The sequence below is a fragment of the Haemaphysalis longicornis genome, unplaced genomic scaffold, assembly GCF_048455015.1.
Source record: "Haemaphysalis longicornis isolate Haplotype H1 unplaced genomic scaffold, Haemaphysalis longicornis Haplotype H1 scaffold_14, whole genome shotgun sequence".
NCBI lineage: Eukaryota > Metazoa > Arthropoda > Arachnida > Ixodida > Ixodidae > Haemaphysalis > Haemaphysalis longicornis.
The window spans coordinates 50,852,725-50,873,677 of NW_027526245.1; the positions used below are offsets into that span (position 1 = coordinate 50,852,725).

Below are 20,953 nucleotides of genomic sequence, written 5' to 3' on the forward strand. Positions count from 1 at the left end.
TAGCCTAACTACTCCTTACAATTCTGAGTTCTTACATGAAGAGCAGAGACCTTCTCTGAGAGCAGCCCTGAGCTTGTCAAACCCATTTTCTCTCATGGGCTATCTACGCATCGTTATTAAAAGCGGCCTTTGCAAGCTTCTCGAAAAGCTGATAAACAGAATACATGTACAATTAGGAGAGTCCAAAGGTTTCCTTGTCGTTATCACCAGAAAATATTCCCACAACCATATCATCAGTCCGTATTAGGAAACCTTTATCCAGGATGTGCTGAATGTTAACTGCCTAATGTGTTGGTTAAGAGGCCACCGAGGGAACGGCGGAATAGAGCTGCTAAAATAAATGGCCATCGCGGCAGCACTTCAAAACAGACTGAAAACAGCAACACTACGTTTCACAGACGTCAAATCAGACGTCGCACAGTACCTTCGTAAAACGTAACACGCAGAGTGCAGTAATCAAATAGACTACAAACAACAGAATAAAACATGATTTTGGATGGTACACAGCTGACTCACACAAAAGACACACTGTTCACCTAAGAATTCTGAAGTTATTTCTGCACACGTCACCAAAGGATTTTTGGGGATATTGTAAGCGCGAATCTAGATGTCCCGTCATCAGGCCATAGCTCAGTATTATGACTGGCCAATACCGCCTTCGTGTTTCGTCGTCGTCGCTGCATTGGGTGCGTCCATCATCATCTCATCGCTCGTCGTCTTTCTAGGACGCGCCATCATCGCCATCGTGGTTGATCCTGTTCTGGCCAGGCTACGGCTCGTCGAATAAACGTCGTCCTCCAAGTCTCCTAGCATTGCCTCTCATTGTTCAGACACCACGTCCTGGCAGCTTTGTCCAGGGACCACGAGACGTTTTGAAGCTTCGCGTGGTCGTCCCACCTGTTAAAGGCGCTGAAGCGTGCGAAGGTATCAAGCCACTCCTCGACGTCCTCACCCGGAAGGCCAGTGAACATCGGCGGATCCCGCTGGTGGCTGGTTACGAAGTAAGGTGGGAAAGCGGCTGAACCCGCACCACCGGTTCGGCTGCCGATTTCGCTGACAGATTCCGCCGTCATAGGCATGGCCTCTCGAGGTAAGCGACGACCCGAACGGAGCTCCAGGGGTGCACTCAGAGATGGAGGGCAAGGGATCAAACCGCACGCTCCACCACTTGAGAGGCAATGCTAGGAGACTTGGAGGACGACGTTTATTCGACGAGCGGTAGCCTGGCCAGAACAGAATCAACCACGATGGCGATGATGGCTCGTCCGAGAAAGGCGACGAGCGATGAGATGATGATGGACGCACCCAACGCAGCGACGACGACGAAACACGAAGGCGGTATTGGCCAGTCATAATACTGAGATATATTCTGATGACGGGACATCTAAGATTCGGGCTTACAATATATGTATTGTTGTGATTTTTAAGTGCGAATGCACTTTATAAGCGACCCGACCCCGACCCCGAGCAACGGGGGGAGATGGGCGCGCGCTGCCTGGCCGCTGACATGGCACATACCCACGTGGGAGATTGGCCAAGAATAAGTGCGAATGCACTTCTTAAGCGAGCCTGAATCGTCGCGCTCGCATAGCGCCTCCTCTCACCCCTCGCCTAGTCTCCTAAAGCCCCTTTACTACTCTCCAGCTCGCAACACCCTCTCTCGGCGCGCCAGCCAGGCCACTACACTATTAAAAAAAAGCATCCGGCGCCAGGTTTCGATCTGCGGACTTTGCGGCCGCAGCGCGACGCTCTACCGACTAAGCCACAGACGCGACGTTGATATCACTGTTAGTAACACGCCTTATATCTTTAACGCATTCAAACTACGTCGTCAGCGGCGTGCGTTAATGACTCAGCGGCGTTATAGCGGCTTGATAACTGCGTGGTGTACACGTGATACTAAAAACCCGCTAGTTCTGCATTCTCTCACGTGACTGCGCCTCCTCTCCCTTCACTCCGGTCGGCGCTTCGCAGCTGCGGTGCGCTGCGGTGGGGTGCGCTCCTCCTCTCGAACATACACGTTAATTCACCAAGATTTCCGCAGAGGGACAAACGAGGCGTGTTAAGCCGAACGTGATCGCGAGGGGGTGTTAATGTAACTAACGGGCAAAATGCCACCAAACTTCAACAAACTCCCCCTCATAGCATCACCCCGTGCTTCGCACTGCCTCATACTCCCCTTCGGGGAAATGCGGGGGATTTTTTTGTCAATTAAGAACCTCAGAGCCTATTTTCAGAAGAAGAGCCGGTGCAGGTCACGTGTAAACAGCTGTATGATGTCGTCTGAGAGCATGTCTTTATCTTGATTCCGAATATCCTCACGTTTATATAACGACAATACATAAGGTGACTGTCGTGCAGGTTGGGCGTGACTTCTTTCATAATATTTTGGTGCTTTAGTGGGTCGCGTGAAGTATATTCGAAGTGGAGAAAAACTCCATGTAGCAGCGTAACGATGGCTCGCGTTCAATGTGCAGGGCTGGAATCACGTGATTTTTCTTATGCATTTCGGTCAGGAATGATCCCACAGCGCCTTCGTTTGAAGCGGGAAGTTATCAGCAAAATTAGTGACCAGAACGGCCAACTTCCTTTGTTCAAAGCGCAGAACGCCTCCGACGAATAAGACGCCATGCTGAGACTTCAGCTTTGGTCACAGCCTGCAATGGCACTGGTTTCAGGATCAGAATCTTGGGTGGTGTTTGGCTGTAGCGGTACTCATCCAGCTTTCCCATGGACGTAGAGTAACTTGTTCATAAGCAATCCTTAGAGCACCCAGCTCTTCTGGGCATTGTTTGTCTGTCTTGGCCTGCAGGACTTAATTGCCCCCACGTTGCTTGCTGGAGAAGGTGGAAGCTATGACAAAACCAAAAAACGAGCATGGTGCCATTTTTGATAGATGGCATTGTTCACGTTACACTTCGTGTGACACGTGGCATGCTTTGCTGCAGATATGCGTTCTTCCTAGCTGCTGCCATTCTCCCCAGCTTCATAGAAAGTGCTCCAAACTCTACTCAGTAGTCCGCTCCCGTGTGTATATGTGAGACTGAATCAAAACCGTAATCAATGTCTGCAAGTCGGACGTAGTCGTTTTCGACGTTTCAGTGTGTGATGGCTTTGTACCTTCTCTGGTGCGTTCTCCCGATCGGTTGTGAAGCATTGCCGTGGTGTTCATGTATGTCTAGGGACAATCACACACGCGTCATGTCTCGATGTATAGGTGTCGTACGTTGGAGGCTGGCATCATGAGCACACCTGGGTGTGGATCAGAAGAACTGCCATGGGGTGTGGACCTTGGTACGTTTTTGGGTTTTTTATAGATGCGCTTTCCCGCCCTTGGAGAATTTTGTCTCCAGAAAAAACTGCTTCTATTTTCCCTGCAGAGGGTGGGCAGATTTTCCGCGTGTGAAAGCGTTGTTCTGGCACCTTGGTGCAGGGTGTGATGACGACAGGTCAATAATTGATGATGGATAGGTGTCTGCTGCAGTGGACCAGGTATTCGCAAGTTTCTCAAGTTTATTTAACCCCACACACTTGCAGAAGGAGCAGAGAAGCGAGGGTGCAGGCAAAAAATATTTTTCCAGACTTGAGCAAGGCCTACACCCCTGATACATTGGCAGAGCGAAGATCAGTGCGCGGTAGCTTTTTGCATGCAATTTCAAGCCAGAGAAACAAATAATGAAATAACAAGAACGGTTTAGGCCCCACACGTTCTGCGACAAAAGAATAAATGAAAACACATACACAAAAAAGATGCGCATACATTTGAGCGAAGATTAGAAACAGATGTACATAAATTAACCCTCGTCAGCTTCGCTTGGAATTCGAACGCACAGTGGGTGCGGTGGGCAACAATCCTGGTTACTGAATGCCACAATCTTTGCCACTAAGTTCTGCAGCGTTCCCCGCAGTGCTAGCATTGTGGGCGGTGATCACGCGTTTACCGCATATCAATCTGCCTCGGCGTCCTCTGATGCACAATGAGGGCCCGGGCATGTTACGAGCGATGATAGCACGGGGCCTTCTATCACGAGTTGCTGTCTGACGAGGGTGAATTAAAGGACCCTGCAACACTCTTTGAGCAGTACAAGTAAACCTGCGCGACGTTTAGATTACACTGCCAGGAATACCTGAGCCCAATATTACACGTGCACGTGAAGCGGTGAGCGCGAAAATCGATGTGAAAGACGCGGAAAAACAAACCGCTCTCTCTTCAGTTGTCCTCATTATGCATGGCCTAAGGGACGTCACATAGGCCATGGCTGCCCGATCGGCTGTCACTGGTCAACTTCGCGGCTAGATTCTCCCATTTCCGTCGTCGTCATCGCTGTGTACGAACCTCTTCTATGCCTGAACCTGTAGGCACAGTTTTGAAGTTTATTTTGTGTTTTGAGTGCGCCCGGAGTTTGAGTGATGAGCTCAATACTTCCTTTTCAACGGGACCACTCGACTACAAACGTTTATTGCTTCAAAAACGCCCTACCAGCCCGAGCGCGCACTTGCGAGCAGGCACCCATGCCTGCTTTTTTGTGGCACCAGACCGGAAATAGGCCCCTCCGCGTTGCGGAGAAAAGAAGAAAACTACCCGGCATATGATATATCGAAGGCCGCCGAAGAGAACGCCGCGAGCCGCCCCCCTCTCCGGGAGAGAGCGCGCAGCTTTCGACGCGTTGCCCGCGGTCGAGTTGAGAGGGAACGATTATGCGCGATTTCTCACCGCGCGTAGTTTCGTTAATTGTGAACGGATTTTCATAATTCTTTCGGGAGCAGAATTCTGGGACAATATACTTTATCTCAAACTACAGTACTAGTAGTTCATGGCAAGTGTTGCAGGGTCCCTTTAAAGTAACCAAGTAAACTTGAGGTTGAGAGTCACGGGGTTGAAAATTAGCATAGAAATCATCAGTGCTTGTTCCATTTCTTCCAGGTTGACCCAAGTGAGGGAATCAACTAGAGGATAGGGTGTCGTTGGGAAAGCTTACCTAAATTTATCAGTATCTACAGCGCATATTGTCCCCTGTGCTGTATCTCTCGAGACTACAGTGACTTTCAAGGGTTGCCCATCAACGTGTTCACCTGGCGGAGTTACTTCTAGCGCCTGTCGAAGGTCTTGGTTATTCTGCTTGCGTAAGGTTGAAATTTAGCTCGGTCAGTACTGTCCTATCTCACAAAGCTCTTGGTCCACGAGATGCCTTACGAAGTGTCACCTCTGTTCTGTAACTTCAGCGTCAACCCACACGAAAAGGTCCTTCATTTCAAGCTGCATGACATCTTCGTTTGTGTGTGCCTTGAGTAGGTTCTTCTCGGTCCGCTGTAACTGAAAGATCGTGAAAGTAGACAATTATTTGATCTTACATTTCATTCATGACGTGATGAATGTCCCCTTGTTTTAAACCGTAATTGGGGTCAAATCTTCGAGGTGGACATAGTAGAGAACCAATGGCGAAGCGTTTTTTCTCCCTCAACCGGTTGATATTCCTGCTCAACTGCACGTTCCCCAGCCCCTCTTCTGAGTTTTCGCCAGGTGATCCCTGGAAAGACGGCAGATCTTGAGGTTGCGGGACAGCGGGCCGAGTTTTGACCATTACCTTGACCTCCAGGCAGATCACAGCGTCATTGCTTTATTTCCAACGGCAGAAGCCCAGACGGATTGTCAAACCCTCCTCTCTGTGAGTGACACTATTTCGGCTTGCCTGCTGACTTGCAGGGCCTATAGGAAGTAGGATATTGCAATAGGAGTAAAAGTATCAACGCGATAATGATGCCAGAAATAAGGTAATGTGCCAGGCGGACTGCTGTTAAATATTGAGGTGAAATAGTAATGCAGAAACTGCATCGGCCTACCACGCGACATACATTGGTTTGAATCCCATCATACATGAGGTTTATTTAGATGTGGATACAGTTCGTGTAAACTGTGTCCTACGACAGCCTTCAGGACAATTTTCTTTACTTTTATTAGTGAAACGAGATTTTTACTGTACCTCTACAGGCACTGAATTTTTAGATAACTTCACTTACTTCAACCATTTTAAAAATGCTTCAGCTTTGTACATCCCACATTATTCAAATTTTGTGGGTAGCGCTCGAGAGAAGACTTGCAGAGAATTCGGGTTCCTTTGCTGCTGGAAAACAATGCAAATACAGGTGATTGATGAAAATTAAAAACAAAAATAACTTGTTATGGTTTCACTTTTCGCTTGAAAAACGACGAAACTACAAATCAACCAAACTGTAGAAAACATCCCGCGAAGGCAGAACTTAGCGAGCAGGAAAAAGAAGATGAGTAATAATAATTCGCAAGCGATATTCTCAGAAGTGAACAGCGTTCAGGCAGTTCCCCTGGTAAGTGACGTTCAGCCCGGTCATTATTTTATTTTGCTTCTGCAGTCGTAATGTACGTACGTCGAAGAATTTTATATAGTCGGGAGACAACATACCTAATTAGTGGGTCCAGAAGACAAGCCTCAAGCTGCAGACTGCAACTAAATGAGTCCATGAATGGTACTGAGCAACGTTAGCCATAAAAAAAACCAGTATTGCCAGAATTTGGGTCTTTCAGGAGCTCCAGAACCATTATTGTAGACAAACACACTGCATGCATATTTCACAGTCACCCAATCACTCTTGACGCAGTGAGGGCAGGATTATGATCTAGAGGCGTTGAGGGGGGAAGGAAAGGGAGGGTAGATGACATCGAAGGACAAAAGAAAACGTAATAACAATACACTCTCAGAAAAGCAAAACAAAACAAAAATCTATACAAAATTTAAAAACGGCGGTGTACAATAGGTTCACACCATATAGCATTGCAATTTATTAATTATTATTTTAAGAGATACTTTCACATGCGTAATAGTTGCACTAAACTCAGAAGTCGACATAACTAGAATATTATTCAACCCCTAGAGGATCTAAATACGCAGCCCGGGCAAAGAAAACAATATAATAATCTCCCTCCTCTGCAGTACGCCTGTTCTCGTCTGGATTTGTAAGGTTAGATTTTCTGATCAGAACAGCAGCGTATTTACTTCAAAGCGTGATATTACAGCACAAAGCTTTTAATTACCATCACAAGAAATGGGTACCGTGTATTTGCGGAACTCCACCCACTTCCGAGTCGTGTGGGGGGAAGAAGGTATCCAAACAGGTGCGTGCCCTGTGTCGCGTTTGGGAGGAGGTTGTGAGAAGTATTCTACATTTACTATTATCGATGGTTTAAAGCATATTAGTTAGGGATGAGCTTCTAATTGCTGGCCATACAGATGTGATTCTCAGGCGAGGTGATCTATGAATTTTCTTGCAATTACAACTTTGGAAGCATAGAAATGATATTGAATAACTCCCTGTACTTCACATGCTTTGAAAGCGTGCAGGTTGCTAGCGGTTCGGAAAACGAAGGATTGAGGGGAGCAGACAGCCACAACCTCGTGCTTAGGTCATAACTAGCCGGGATCACCAAACCAAGGCCTGTTAGATGTGCTCAGCCAAGGAGTTTTCTAGGAAAATATTTGCGGGTTATTATATGAATAATGTATAGATCAAAAACAAAAACTCACGAGCACCCAGTAATCCTACCTACCGACAACAAACTACAAGCGCCCACTTTATTCACTACGCTATTTTCTCTCCAGTATTCCACAACTTTCCTTGCGGGTTTCTGGTTTTTGTGCCTCAGTACCACCCATTGAAAATTCTCTTGATTTTGCGACTATAAAATATTCCATGTTACTGTGCTGAGGGGTTTAAGTAAAATTACCCAACACTTCCTGAGATACTGCGGTGAACAAGCCTTGTTTGAATTCTGTCAGCAGTGCCCGCAACTGCAGGCTACTTTATCTTGTTCGACCTGAGTACCCGTTTGTTTGTCTATTGTTTTCTTTGTCTGGAAATATTGTTTGATATGAAGTTGGTTAGAGCTGGTAAACACCATGACCGGCTGTACTGATACTGACCGGCTTAGAGAGCCAGCGAAAATAGGAGACGGCGTGCCGGAAAAGTAGGAACGGCACGCCTCGTCAGGTGGTAATAAGTGTATTCCCCAACCTCACCAAATCTGCTTCGCTGGCAGTGCGACCTTTAATGTTTTAATAAAATCTAGCAACCGCACCAATCAATACCGATTGTAACCGAATAGTACCTGTCATATTTGCCAGCACCCATAATTAACGGTTGCGTCTGGACGGTATTCTCAGCCATACAAACTACAACGTAGACAAATAAAAACGTACTGCTGATATAAGCCCTTGCCGGAGTAGCTTTATTTATTTTCAAACATTTAGCTTTATATAAACATTCGGGCACTTTCAAAATGTTCTGTTTACGTCGAGAAGGTCATTCCTTGCGTGTAGCTTGTGTACGCTTGCGCAAAACGTCACTGGAAAGGCCCAAATTTGTACAAACCCGATTTCACAAGGTTATTCTGGGCGGAAAAGCGCCGTCATTAGTACCTGCAAAAGTGTTTTTCCGACAAGGGAAGCACTAATCGACCACAGCATCTTAAACAGCAGCCTCACTTCCGCAATAACTGGCGCCATGGTTGTAGGAGCTAAAGCCCCTGTAATTTTCAAAGGTAGCGCAAACCATTGTACAAAAAGGAGAGTAAATCTCCTCATCCCCGTCAACGTCTCTCCTCACCCTGTCGCCCTTTTCTGCTCCCCTGTTTGCCCAGGATCGACATGTGACCAATGACCTCCGATGACCCCCCCCCCCCCCGCGAGTTTCCCTTCCACCGGGCAGCGACGCTATTAAGGAGTTTCGGACGACGGGCGCGCATGTGCCGTGCACGTGAAGACAGACACAGGTACATCGTTCTCAAGGTGGTCTCGGCGGCATCGCGATACCGACTTGCTGTGTCGTTGGCTGCTCCGTAGCATTGCAAAAAGCGACCAGCTGTTGTTGTTCCAGGAGGGAAAAATGACGTAAACGACGAGCGATATGGCTGCACTGCACTGGGAGAAAAAGCTTTTATTGTCACCGAGGAAGAATGTCCGAGTTCAGCAGTCACTACTAAACTCCTTCATGTATACTTGCCTCTGGAAATTCTTTAGGTGAAACTCAGGCTGATACTGACTTTCGGGTAATAAGAAACAAACAAACAAAAAAACAGCGTGACGTTTCCATCGACGCTTTCACACATGATTTAATAACAAAGAAAGCACGATCATGTCTAGCTCGCCCCCATTCGATGAGGTGTTCGAAAATGCCCACTGTAATTACTGCAAAATATTTCGCGCTCGCGATTTTTTTTCAGTTGCAAAAATTTGCTGCAGAAGAATTACGTTTCCCCATGGACCTCCTTTGTAATGTATTCCATTCGCTTGAACTCTAGGTGGAGGGTCTTTGTGTTGGAGATTGTATTTTATTTACCCAATTTTTGTGCACTTTCATGACGAATGTGGTGCATACGTGTGTATTTATTATAAAAGGGTGGAATGTTTGATAGTTATTTTTTTATGGGGTGCTTGGTGTGAACGTAGTTGTCAGTGGTGAACACATGAGTATGGGGGGGTTCATTTGAACTTTTGAACCGTTCCTTTGGAACAGGGTCCTCAGTACACGTGAGCGATGCAGCATACAAAATAGCTTTGATCCAAAAAGTATTCCTGGGGCATTGCTAACTGTTAATGGCACCGTCATACAAAAATATTACCAATTTAGCAAGGATAAAGTACCTGTGTATGCTCTGCTGGGAACATAATGTCCTATTTTTGCAACAAGAATGTCAGCTTTAGTTCCCATAAAATAAGGATGATTGATAAGCCGCAAGTAGAACCACTATGCAGAATGCGCGCGCAAACACGCGATGAATGATGATGAATAAATCTTTATTTGTCAAGCTCGTGCAGATGTTAGGGCATCCGCCCGGTGGGGGGCTTCCCTATTCCGGGATACCCTAAGCTCGGGTGGCGGTTCAGGCCCTCTTCACCAGTTCACGCTTGATCCCAAGGTCCAAGCTCGTCAGGCGGTTCACCCACTGGTAGTACGAGGGGGAGGTTATTGGGGCAAGGCCTGGGGTCTTCTGGCACTCCCAAATCTCGTGGTACAGTGTACCGGGAGTTGCACAGAAATTGCAGGTTGACGGGTATTGGGTCGGGTAAATTGCATGGAGTAAGGTTCTGTGGGAGTACGTATTTGTCTGTAGTCTTCGAAGGGTGGTGGCTTCTGGTCTGGTTAATTGGGAGTGCGGAGTCGGGAAGGTTCTTCGGCCTTGACGGTAATAAATGGGAATGTCAGCATACCTCACAAGCGGTTCTGTTTTGGGGGCCGCAGGCGGTGTTTGTCCCTCTATGGTAATGGCCCGGTATATAAGCGCGCGGGCAGCGGCGTGAGCCGCCTCGTTACCTTCGAGAGATTCATGACCAGGTATCCAGAGTAGCCACGTTTCAGGTATGTGGGCAGTATTCTTAAGAATTTAAAGTGCGATTTTGCTGATGAGGCTTCGTTGGTAACTGAGACGCCGCCTGCGAATCCGTCAACATTGTAATTGCATTTTTTCCCGCCGTGATGGCCAGGGAAATAGCGGCTTCCTAAGCAGCTTCCGTTGATGTTGTGCGGACGGTGAGGGCGGCTGTTACTTGCCCTGCTGCATTGGCGACACACACGACGTGGGCTGGCTAGTTGGAGACGTGTCCGTATACCTTGTTGTTGGTATGTCGCCGTATTTATTATTCATGGCTCATACTCTTGCTAAGCGTCGAGGTTTGTTGTGGAGTGGGTGTATGTTTCTTGGGATGGGGTTTACCCTGTTGGCTTGTCTGAGTTGGAGTGGAACCCGCTCCCTATGGTCTTGCAATGGCGGTATGACATATCCCAGCCGTAGCAGTGTAGCTCGTCCCGTTGCTGTTAGGCGTAAGCGTTACAGTTGAGAGCTATGATGCGCCTTCTGTATTTCCTCCCATGTGTTATGTAGTCCAAGATTCAATAATCTCTTCGTCGATGTTTTTTGGTGCAGTCCTAAGGCTGTTTTATATGCTTGACGAATCATGACATTGAGCCTGGATTTTTCGGATGTTTTCAGGGCCAAATAAGGGGTTCCGTAAGCTACCCGCCTTATCAGTATGGCTTGGACAATGCGCACTTTGTCTGACTCTTGCAAGCCAAAGCGGTGGTTTGACACGCTTCTTATGATGCGAATTAGCTGATTGAGTGTATGTTGAAGCGGGGCAACTGTATGAAGGCCTGATTCATTTTATGGTAGTGTAAGACCTAGGATGCGTAAGACCTAGGATGCAGAGACCTAGGATGTAAGACCTAGGTGTAAGACCTAGGATGCAGAGCATCTTGTTGTTTCTCTATTGATCGTGTTGGTGTCCACAGGGTGAGATCGTCCGCATAGAGAGCATGTCTAAGATGCGAGATATCTTTCCGTAGCGAAGGAAGGTCCTTCATAGTAATATTGAATAATAGCGGGGAAATAACTGAGCTTTGATGAGTGCCTCGGGAAATTGTATTGAATTTTGTTGAGCGGAGCTTTCCGATGCCAATTGTCAAATGCCAATGATGATGGGGGACTGTAAATATTCAAAATGAAGATGCTGGCTTGCATCTTCTTGTCCGGGATCATCTCGACAAATGTAATTTCAAATCTGTTCGTAGGGTATGCATCTGTGCTGTGTGGCTTGCTGGAACCAGGATCGCTGTCCTCGCTCTTTTATCAGTAGCGTAAGTTTGGTAACCCCGGAGAGTCACTTGTTGTAGTATTTGTCTCTTGAAGCGCGATGACTCTCGGTGAATATACAATACGAAATAAGATAGCGAGCTTTGTTTACTACGATACGACCGACAATTCCACTGTCATACAACTGTTGGTCGAATAGGGGTGCCCTTCTGGTTTCCCATTTTAGCCTGACACTCATTCATCATCAGACGGAATTGTGCTGGGCAGTTTGCTAGAGGTTTGGGGCATTTGTTGGTTGCTGGAGGTTTGGGGCATTTGGTTCTTGCGACTTTTTGTTTTGACTGCTTCGTTGGCCTCCAAGCCTTTTTCCAAAGCGGTCATGCGGCGGTCCATTTGCCTTCCAAGGTCGTAGATTACTTTTTCCAGCTTGCCCATATTTTCCAATGTAGGCAGCGATGGCGCCTGTTGCGCTGGCTGTGGAGAGGGCAGGTCCGGTATCGAGTTTTGCGTCGGTGCCTTCGTAAGAGCTTCCAGATGGGTTAACAGCTCTTCAATACGGCGTTCGAGCTGTTCAGTGCGTGCCGTTTGTGCATGTAGCTGCTGTAGGTACGGTCGGCAGCGGGTGTGAAGTCCATGCGCACGATTGTAAAAAGCCACATGAGGTCCTTCAAACGTCACCACAGCGGAGGTGGACTTTCCGAGCATTCGGGCTTCTACTATCGTGGGTCCTGAGGAAGCGATGATGTAGGGCAGCTGTTCGGTAGTCGTACCTGCATCCAGGCCATGTATCATTCCACGGACGATACCTGGAAAGGGCTTTATGTAGGGCAGGATGTTATATGTTGCAGCGCAGAGTTGGAGGGAGGAGACGTCGCTAAGAATTTCCTCATATTCATCATTCGGGGTGCTGGTGACAATCAAATTTTGCACTGCTTCCACTTGGATCACGATCTGTTGGTTAAAGCTTCCTTCTGGTATCCTGCTGGCTCTCTGTATCCCCGCGGTGATCTAACGATCACTCCAAGGTGCTCAGCGCAACCCGTCTCGTGGCCGGTAGATGATTTTTAATCGGACTCTGGTAGTTCGGGAACAGGCGGAGCACGACGGGAGCCGTCAGGCTTACCTTGCGCTTGAGCGACTTGTTGGTAGACTTGTTTTGCTCGCCGACGATCGCTCAGCATTTGTTTACACGGGCCTGGCTTCGGGATAGTGCGTCCGCTCAGTTCGTCGAAGTCCATCGTGTTTTTCTGAATGCTGGTATCCACCTTCCTCGGAGATTGATCTTGCGCCGAGAGCTCCGGCACCGCAGCTGCAGTCGCAACCGCCATGGTGGTGCTTCAAATGTTTATTTCAGGTGTCCGGGTGCTCCCAGGGCGATGAAACTGGGTATTAAACGTTGGAGGGAAACTTTATACAGCTGAAGGTACTCTTCTAGTGCCAAAAAACACGAGGATGGTGCTGAAAACAGAGGTCGATGCGGGACCCCATGCATTGCCGCTCTGAGCTAGATCGTCTTCCTCCACACAAGGGAACAAAAACATTTTTTTAAAACTGAACGGAATTTGGAACCACGTGAGGGCATTTTGTGACCCTAAAAAATAAATCTGGGTGTATGCAGGCAATAACATTTTCTGCCATGTAACGTGCATAGACAGATGCAGTTCTTTTTCGAAACGCATCCACTAAACAAAACAACGTGCTTTTTAATATACACGTGGTAGTAACGAAAACTGTCTAGGAGTGTGTTGTGCCAGATTCATGCGGCGCCGATCCTGATTAGAATTTAACATTTGCGTATGCAATAAAAGTACTTTATTCACACTAAACGTTTTCAGTATTTTTTAGCAAATTGTACACACAGCCAGGGCCGTAGCCAGGAATGTTTCGGGAGGGTTTAAGGGGTATTGGAAGAGAGGAGTTTTGGCGAAAGGAACGCTAGGTCCTGTTTACGTACTGCCTAGAAAAAAGTTTGGAAAATGCCCTAACCCTCCTCTAGAATCTCCTCTTTGCTACGTCCATGCACACAATTCTAAAAGTAGGCATGCATGTTCCAACTGTTAGTCCGGTTCTGCGGTTAGAACTGTGCTGGCGCTCATAACTTTTTGACGTGCCCTTCCGCACATCTGTGAACTGAACAAAAACTTATATATGGTAGGATTTTGATCTGCTATACCGTTCCCAGGTTTTAAATCTCTGGTGAGATACCAGAAAAGGAGATTAAAATAGGCCGGCACGAGCGCGCAGTTTGTTGCCCTCAAAACGCAGCATGATACTAAGGCACTGACCAATCACAAACTGTTCTTCCTACACATTATCTGCGAACACCGTTTGCATTTACGTCCAGAACTGTCGCGTTTTAAGCAAGCATATCAACTCCCCGCGCATACAAAACGAAACGGTCCGGTGGCGCGCTCCGCAGGAGCCACTAATGGCGCCGAGAGAGACGGGTGAGGAGGAAACGGCGCGGTGAAGAGTTTGTGCTTCCTTTTAAAACTTCAGGGACCTTAGTAAGAGCTTCCTACCAGCACGTTGAATGCCAACAAACCAAAACGCTGCGTATGACAGCTGTCCAGGGACAATGCCTGTGGTAAAAACTGCAGCTATCTTGGGGATGTATTCCTGAACCACGTCCCCGCACTGAACAGATGGTCAACTGAAGGAAAGGAATTACGTTTACTGTTCGGCTCAGTCTCCCTCAGCGATCCGCAACAAATACCACCGCAGGCAATGTGTTTCGTGAAAGTAGAATAGGACAAATTTGCATAGGATCTTGGAGCATCTTTTTCGCGAAAGTGTTTCTTGACAACGTTTGTTGCTCAGCCCTTTCTTATGTCTGCTGTAGCATACAACCTCGACATCGGACGAACTCCAACTATTTTTTCTAGAATCACTATACATAATGCTGGGGAACCTCCCGTACGTTTGCTGAAGGCCAACCAAGACCGTGGACGAAATTTTTGATTCACACGCAATTTTCTGTGTACCTCTTCGTCATCCTCGCGCATTGAAACGTGTTCTAAGCCGATAGGAATTGAAAGTGTGGCGAGTGTTTTGTAAATGTTTTTTTATGCAGCAGTCTATGAAAGAGTTCGTGTGAAATATTTGTTTAATTTTGCGGCTACATTCTATTGAAGAAAACAAATGCACTTTTGTTTTGTTCTTTGTGATCAACACCAGTAATGATGCGCGTGAAACGCTCGGCAACTCGTTAGCAAAGCTAAGCACCAAAGGACGCTTTTTGCGGACGATACCCTTAGATGCGCGCTCTGTGGACCCCAGCTGGGTGTTTGTCTTCTCCGCACTAGCAAGTAATGGCTTAGATAATTAAAACTTTCATTTAATCGCGCCGTCCAGGTGGCCCAATTTGTGCACTTCTACAATGGTGCATCCGGTAAGACTGAGGTCAATGGACCGATTAAAATACAAAAGAGTAAGAAAAGAAGGCCTAGAAAAAAGAATTGGGATCAAATGCAACCCATGCCTCAGGTGGTTTGAATTGCTAAACGGTGCTGATTATTGGGTGACTCAGGTTTCCTTCTTATCTAAGTTTTCTTTTACACCCTCTTTCCGGAAATAGGTATTTTGAAGTCCCCACGTTTTTAACCAGTTTAGCCCTGGCCAATCCCCCCTTGTGGGTACGTGCCAAAATATTTTAGGACATCATTATCATAATCATCACATGCCTCCGCAGTTCGGTCGGAGCAAACTAAAAATCCCCAAACCAGCAATCACAAATACATCATGGGAACCCACCGACAAAGGGCAGACCGTCTTACATAAAATAAGTCGTCGTGTACACTAGCCTAGACTTTTTCCTCGCTGTCAGCTTAATTCGATGGGTCACGAAAGAATTGTGCTCCGGGGTGAATACTCACAGGGCAAATTCCGAGGCATCAATCCGTCGGCAATGAATTGAAGATGTAGTGTGTGTGTCTTGGTTCGCACCTATATTTTCTGGTTTATTTTCAAACAAAATGGTGGCAGTACGAAACTTTGTGTACTGCAAGAAGCCCGCATCGGTCTCAGCTATCTGCAAATATACTCGTAACTGTTGTCAGCTGGTGTAGAGTTTCAATATTCAGCACCACATATGGAACAATAACGTTCGTGTAAACAATTTTGTGATTGCATTCTTGCTGTCTGCGGTCAAATGTGAGGTAGCTATTCCTGTCGTTTTTCCTGTTCTCGATTAGAAGGAGCTGTATGTTCGGGTTCTGGATCAAACCTCAACCCGTAACTAACAACTGGAGTTTAATATTAACAGATAAAAATACTATATGCTTCAGCCACGAATTTTTCTAGGAGCGCTGCGCATAAGTATAGTTTATTATTTACTCCTGATAAACGTGTTGTTTTTTGCCAAGGAAACATGAAGGTACTGACCCTCTATTTCTACTGCGATGCCAAATTCTTCCCAAAATGGCCTCGTTGCTTTGTCTGTTTATTTGAAAATGACCGCCACATTGTTGCATGACGCAACCTATATATGCTGGGCGCAGGACATTTGTTGCGGACAAGGAAGCAGGGGCAGGGTGGATTTATGCAGGGGTATAGCCACGTTTGGGCAGGCAGCGTAATTCAGACGAAGAAGCATATACCACGAGCTTCGCTCACCACGCCATAGCTGATGGCCTCTTTGATTTTGCCCATCTGGTTTCCAACCAGATCACATTTCGTAACAGTTTCCGGGTAGGCAAAGTAATGCATTCCCTGTTGGCTTCAAATGACCGATTTCTTGAACGTAGAATCGCCTTTTGATTTTGGCCATTTGCTTTCCAACCACATCACAATTCGTAACAGTTTCCGGGTCGGCTAACTAAGACAGATCTTGACATGGGATGGCCTTTGCGATTGCGTGAGCAGCCTCATGACGATGAAGTAGCTACATCACGCTAATGAGATTGATTCGAGCTGGCTTACACACTTTACATAAATGAACGTTGCCTCCAAGACACTGAACCCTGACACACTCACGCAAATTAGCACACTTTTGGGGTGGACAGTATTCGGCTTGGTGAGAACAATGTCTGAAAGATTTACTTGATATAGGACTGTCTTTGAGGTCACGTGTGCGATACAAAACGTTCGTGTACGTATATCCGCCGCCATTTGCCCGAAGGTACATCAGTCGAATGTTCTCTATCTGCACGAAAGAGGTATAGGTCGACTTATGGGTACACAGCCTAACCTCCAGAGTTCTCAGTATCTTCGCCGTGTTTATATCGTACGATGTTATTGATTTGGTCGGCCGCTATTGCAAGACACACCGGTCCAGTCCACTACCCTCAAAGTCAGATTTACAAATACTGTTGGGTACAGATTCCACTGGACACTGAGATGTTCGATTATTCTTCCCAGGAAAGTGTCTTCACGTGCTCAGGTTTGTCGATAACTGAATATCGGTGACCCTATTTGTAGCAAAAGATTTCCAGGGGTCTCAGCGCATTTATCACAAAAGTACCTCCGCATGGTCACATTTTGTTTTAAATTGTGGATTCCATTTGAGCTTTCACCAATATTTTCACAAGCCTCACCTCTGTTGTCTCGGAGATCATGACAACCCGCTACTTTTAGGCTAATTTTCTGCAAAACCTTTATGACCTCATAATTTTCTTCGGGAAGCTCCGCCTTATTGTAAATACCAAAGTGATCATGCTTTCAAAACGCTTTCGCCATCACGGACTCTACACCTTTACGGACTAAAAAGCTGCTTCGTTAAAAAGGGATTGTTATGCAAGATTTTAAGAAAGAGTTAAAGCCGTAAAAATTCCGACAGCAGTGGCAGAGTAGGTAAATGTTCCAGGTACTTTGTTTTCTATTTAAGTGATGTTACATGAGTAAATGATAGAATTCTTTCTCGGACATGTCATCTGTTTGTCTTGCGTTGTGAAAATTTGTCTGGAAGGGCCGGGAACGGTGACCATTTTTTGGGACGAATTACAACAACAGGCTTTAAGGACACGTAGCCCTTTTTGTTTTTGGTAAAACATTCAGAAATACAATGTTGCTTGAATTATATACACTTTATGCTTGTTTTTGAGATAAAGGTCGCTTTTTTATGCATTTCCAGACAGGTTATACCCCAGTGCTTCCCCAAACGTCTTTTTGCGATGAACCTTTTCACTGCACCAAAGCACGGAGTAATGACTGAGTGTGCCGCCCTGAAAGAAATAGTTTATATTTAACTCCCATTCAGCCTATGAGCATCGTCTGAAGGCACACTGAAGTGAATTTTTACTTGCGCTGCGTAGACTGGCTCAAATGGATACACGTTTCATCGTTTACCTGGGCGATAACGCGGCGTTAATTTTCTAAACACTGAAAGAAACCTACCCTGCGCGGTTATAGGCGGCCATGCCAACTAAAATCAGGCACGAAGGGTAAAGGGGCTGCGTGATTACACGATATCCAAGATTCGCACTCAAGCAAGTTTCAGTTTCGGTTCCGTGAAACAGCATGCTTAGCATCCGACGTTTTTGTTGGATGGGCATTCTCGATATCTCAGTAATCTCCATACCGCGCTGCTACGTTTTCGGCTGTAAAGAGCGTCAGATGAGCTTACTACCACGGCTTGGAGTCGTAGCAATCACTAGCCGAAGCCTACGGCATGGATGAACGCCCTCAGTGTCAACGCAGACGCTCAACTGCCATGCGCTTCTCCCACATTTTTGGAGCTTAACTAACTCATGCCTGGATCTTAAAAAGCGTGTTTACACGAGGCCAAGAATCTGCTGATTCAGGCCTGTGTACACTGCCCGCAACCAGTCGGTGCTTATGCCAACAGCGAACCAAACGAGAACTTGCTAGCGCGTCCGTGTCAGTCTGCGCGAGTGTTGCGAATTTGCTGGAGAAAAAATAAACGTTACAACGCAAAAATGGTGAATTCTGTACAGAAAACATCAGCCAAAAAAAAAATAAAAAAAAGGATGTACTGTATGGGATTCGAACTTCTGACTTACAAAACAACATACCCAGCGCTGAGAACCACTCGGCCAGAAGCCAGCGCTGCTGCTGTTGGAAATTAAAAGTATATAATGTATTCCCAGTTTGCATTTTTACTTCGTGTTACCATTTCAAGAAGCTTCTCGCCTTTTTTCTGTGGAGTTTCGTATGACGTCGGGAGGAAATCACTTTCCTTGACTCCGCTATTGCATGGATCGCCGACCTTCCCACATAGTCAGTAGGCCCAGCGTTCAGTCCGCTGGCCGCCGACGGGTCGTCACAATTCGTTCGCTTTGCTGAAACTAAACCACGACATGTTTGTGGATGAAAGAACGTGCCTTTTTTTCAGTTTATTATTTTGTACGCTGCATTTTTTTTATTCGAAAGTTCGGCCTCCGGCATAACAGTGCACGATTCACCGGTGCACAAACAAGTATGCTTCTTGTATAAAGTCGACAAGGTGCCAGTGAAATGGTCCATGAACACAGCGCTGCAGGTCTGGAGGGCGGCCAATGTGGAGGCCCGTTGCACTAAGGTGCCGTAATCGAATCTGATGCGGTTCGGGGCAGGTCCTGTATCAAGCTTTAACTCAAGGTCGCTCCACACAAGCGCTGCACAAGCGTACGTGCAGCACTTCGCTGACTGGAACGCTTTTAGGAACCTCTAAGGCCACCTGAAGGTAGGAGAAGAGTCAGCAAAGTCAATATAGGTAGTAAGGAAATTAAATCAACTGATACGTTTACCGTACACCAGAAAACTAGAGAGCAGGAAGCACTTTTTTGCGCTGGGTGAACAAGCACAACGGTGAGCAGCACGATCACACATCTGCGAACGCTTTTCCGTCTAAGAAATGCAATTGCTAGACATGAGATATTGTGGAAGTTTGGTGGACGCTTACTGCACGAGGGCTATACAACAAACAGTCACCTAAGGTAGTTGAAATGCTAAAATTAACTAAAAGTGTAAACTGATTATACAATATATACCCCATATTTTCTACGTTGGCAGCGCTGTCCCGTGGCCAATAGGTCTGGAGCGCTAGGCATGTTATATTGGAATCGGCAAGGTCGAATCCCTGATGGTACATTCTTTTTTTCTATGTTGATTTTTTAGTTTTGGTCTGATGTTTTCTATACTGAGTTCACTAATTTTGTACTGTAACGTTCACTGCTCCACGAAAAAGTTCACAGAACGCGCGCCGGCTGACACTGACGCGCTAGGGAGTTTTTGTTGGCGTGCTGTTGCCATAAGCACCGGCTACTTGCGGGCAGTGGGCACAGGCAAGAATCACCATACCCTTGTCCTGGTGCTAACATGCGTTTTAAGATGCAGGCATGAATGAGGCAACCTACAAATATGGGGGAAAAGCGCATAACATTTGAGCGTCTGCAGTGACACGGGGGCGTTCATCCTCTGCGTAAGCCTCGGCTAGTGATTGCTGTGATTACAAGGCGTCCTGGGAGGCTTATCTTAGGCATTTTACAGCCGAGAACAGGGCAGAAGCGCTGTATGATGATTGTTGAGATATCGAGAATTCTTATCCAACAATAATATCACATATTAGGCATGTTGTTTTACATAAACCTAAGCGAAAGTGGTGTGGACATCGCCCAATCAGGGCGCTCCTCCTCCCGAAGTCACTGCCTTTAGTTGGTGCGGCAGCTGGAGACCGCGCAACGTAGTTTTTCTTTTTTCGATCTTTATAAAATAATTAGCGACTTATCAACCGGTAAACGATGAAACGTGTTTTAATTTGAGCCAGTGTACACACCGCAAGCACAGCAAATTTACTGCAAGCAAATTCACTTCAGTGTTTCTTTAACAGGCCGCGCAAATATCACGTCCTTTGAATAAGCCACACATTCAGAACGAAGACGAAAGACCGATGTATGTGCAGCACTAGTAGCGCGTGCTGGGCATCTGTGCTTTTCTTGAACTTGAAAGAACCAGACGCCTACTTTTACGTAAGCCTGGTTTTTCGTCTCTTTTCTCGGGAGCCGCTAAACGCCGCGGTGGGGTTTTTATACTCGTGACTGGCGTGGCCTCGGCATCCTGTCCCCCTCCTCGCCTATTCGCCATACTTCACCCTCCGCTTTCCTACGTGTTTACCTTCGGTGCCCTATTCCTTATATATGTTTTCCCGTACCATGTCGTGACCGGGGAGTCTTGCGCCACCTCGGCATACCATCTTCCCCTTAGTCTACGGTCCTCCGCTATCTCTCTGCCTTCGGTGTCACCTTCGTTTGCTCAGTTACAAGAAACAACGACGCCGTGAAACGTCAGTAGCACGCGCTTACGTGCTGCGCTCTAAAACAAATGTCAACATATTGAAACAGTATTAAACGCTATTAGTTGGTGTAATATAGCTGCAGTTACTCTTTCCGAAACTGATGA

The 20,953-nt window shown here is 46.6% G+C and overlaps 1 long non-coding RNA gene across 1 annotated transcript in view; it reads left to right on the forward strand.

The window, feature by feature from the left end:
- Positions 1 to 20,953, forward strand: part of LOC144165089 (uncharacterized) — a 37,977-nt gene that overhangs the window by 16,542 nt on the left and 482 nt on the right. The gene's annotated exons all lie outside the window — the stretch shown is intronic.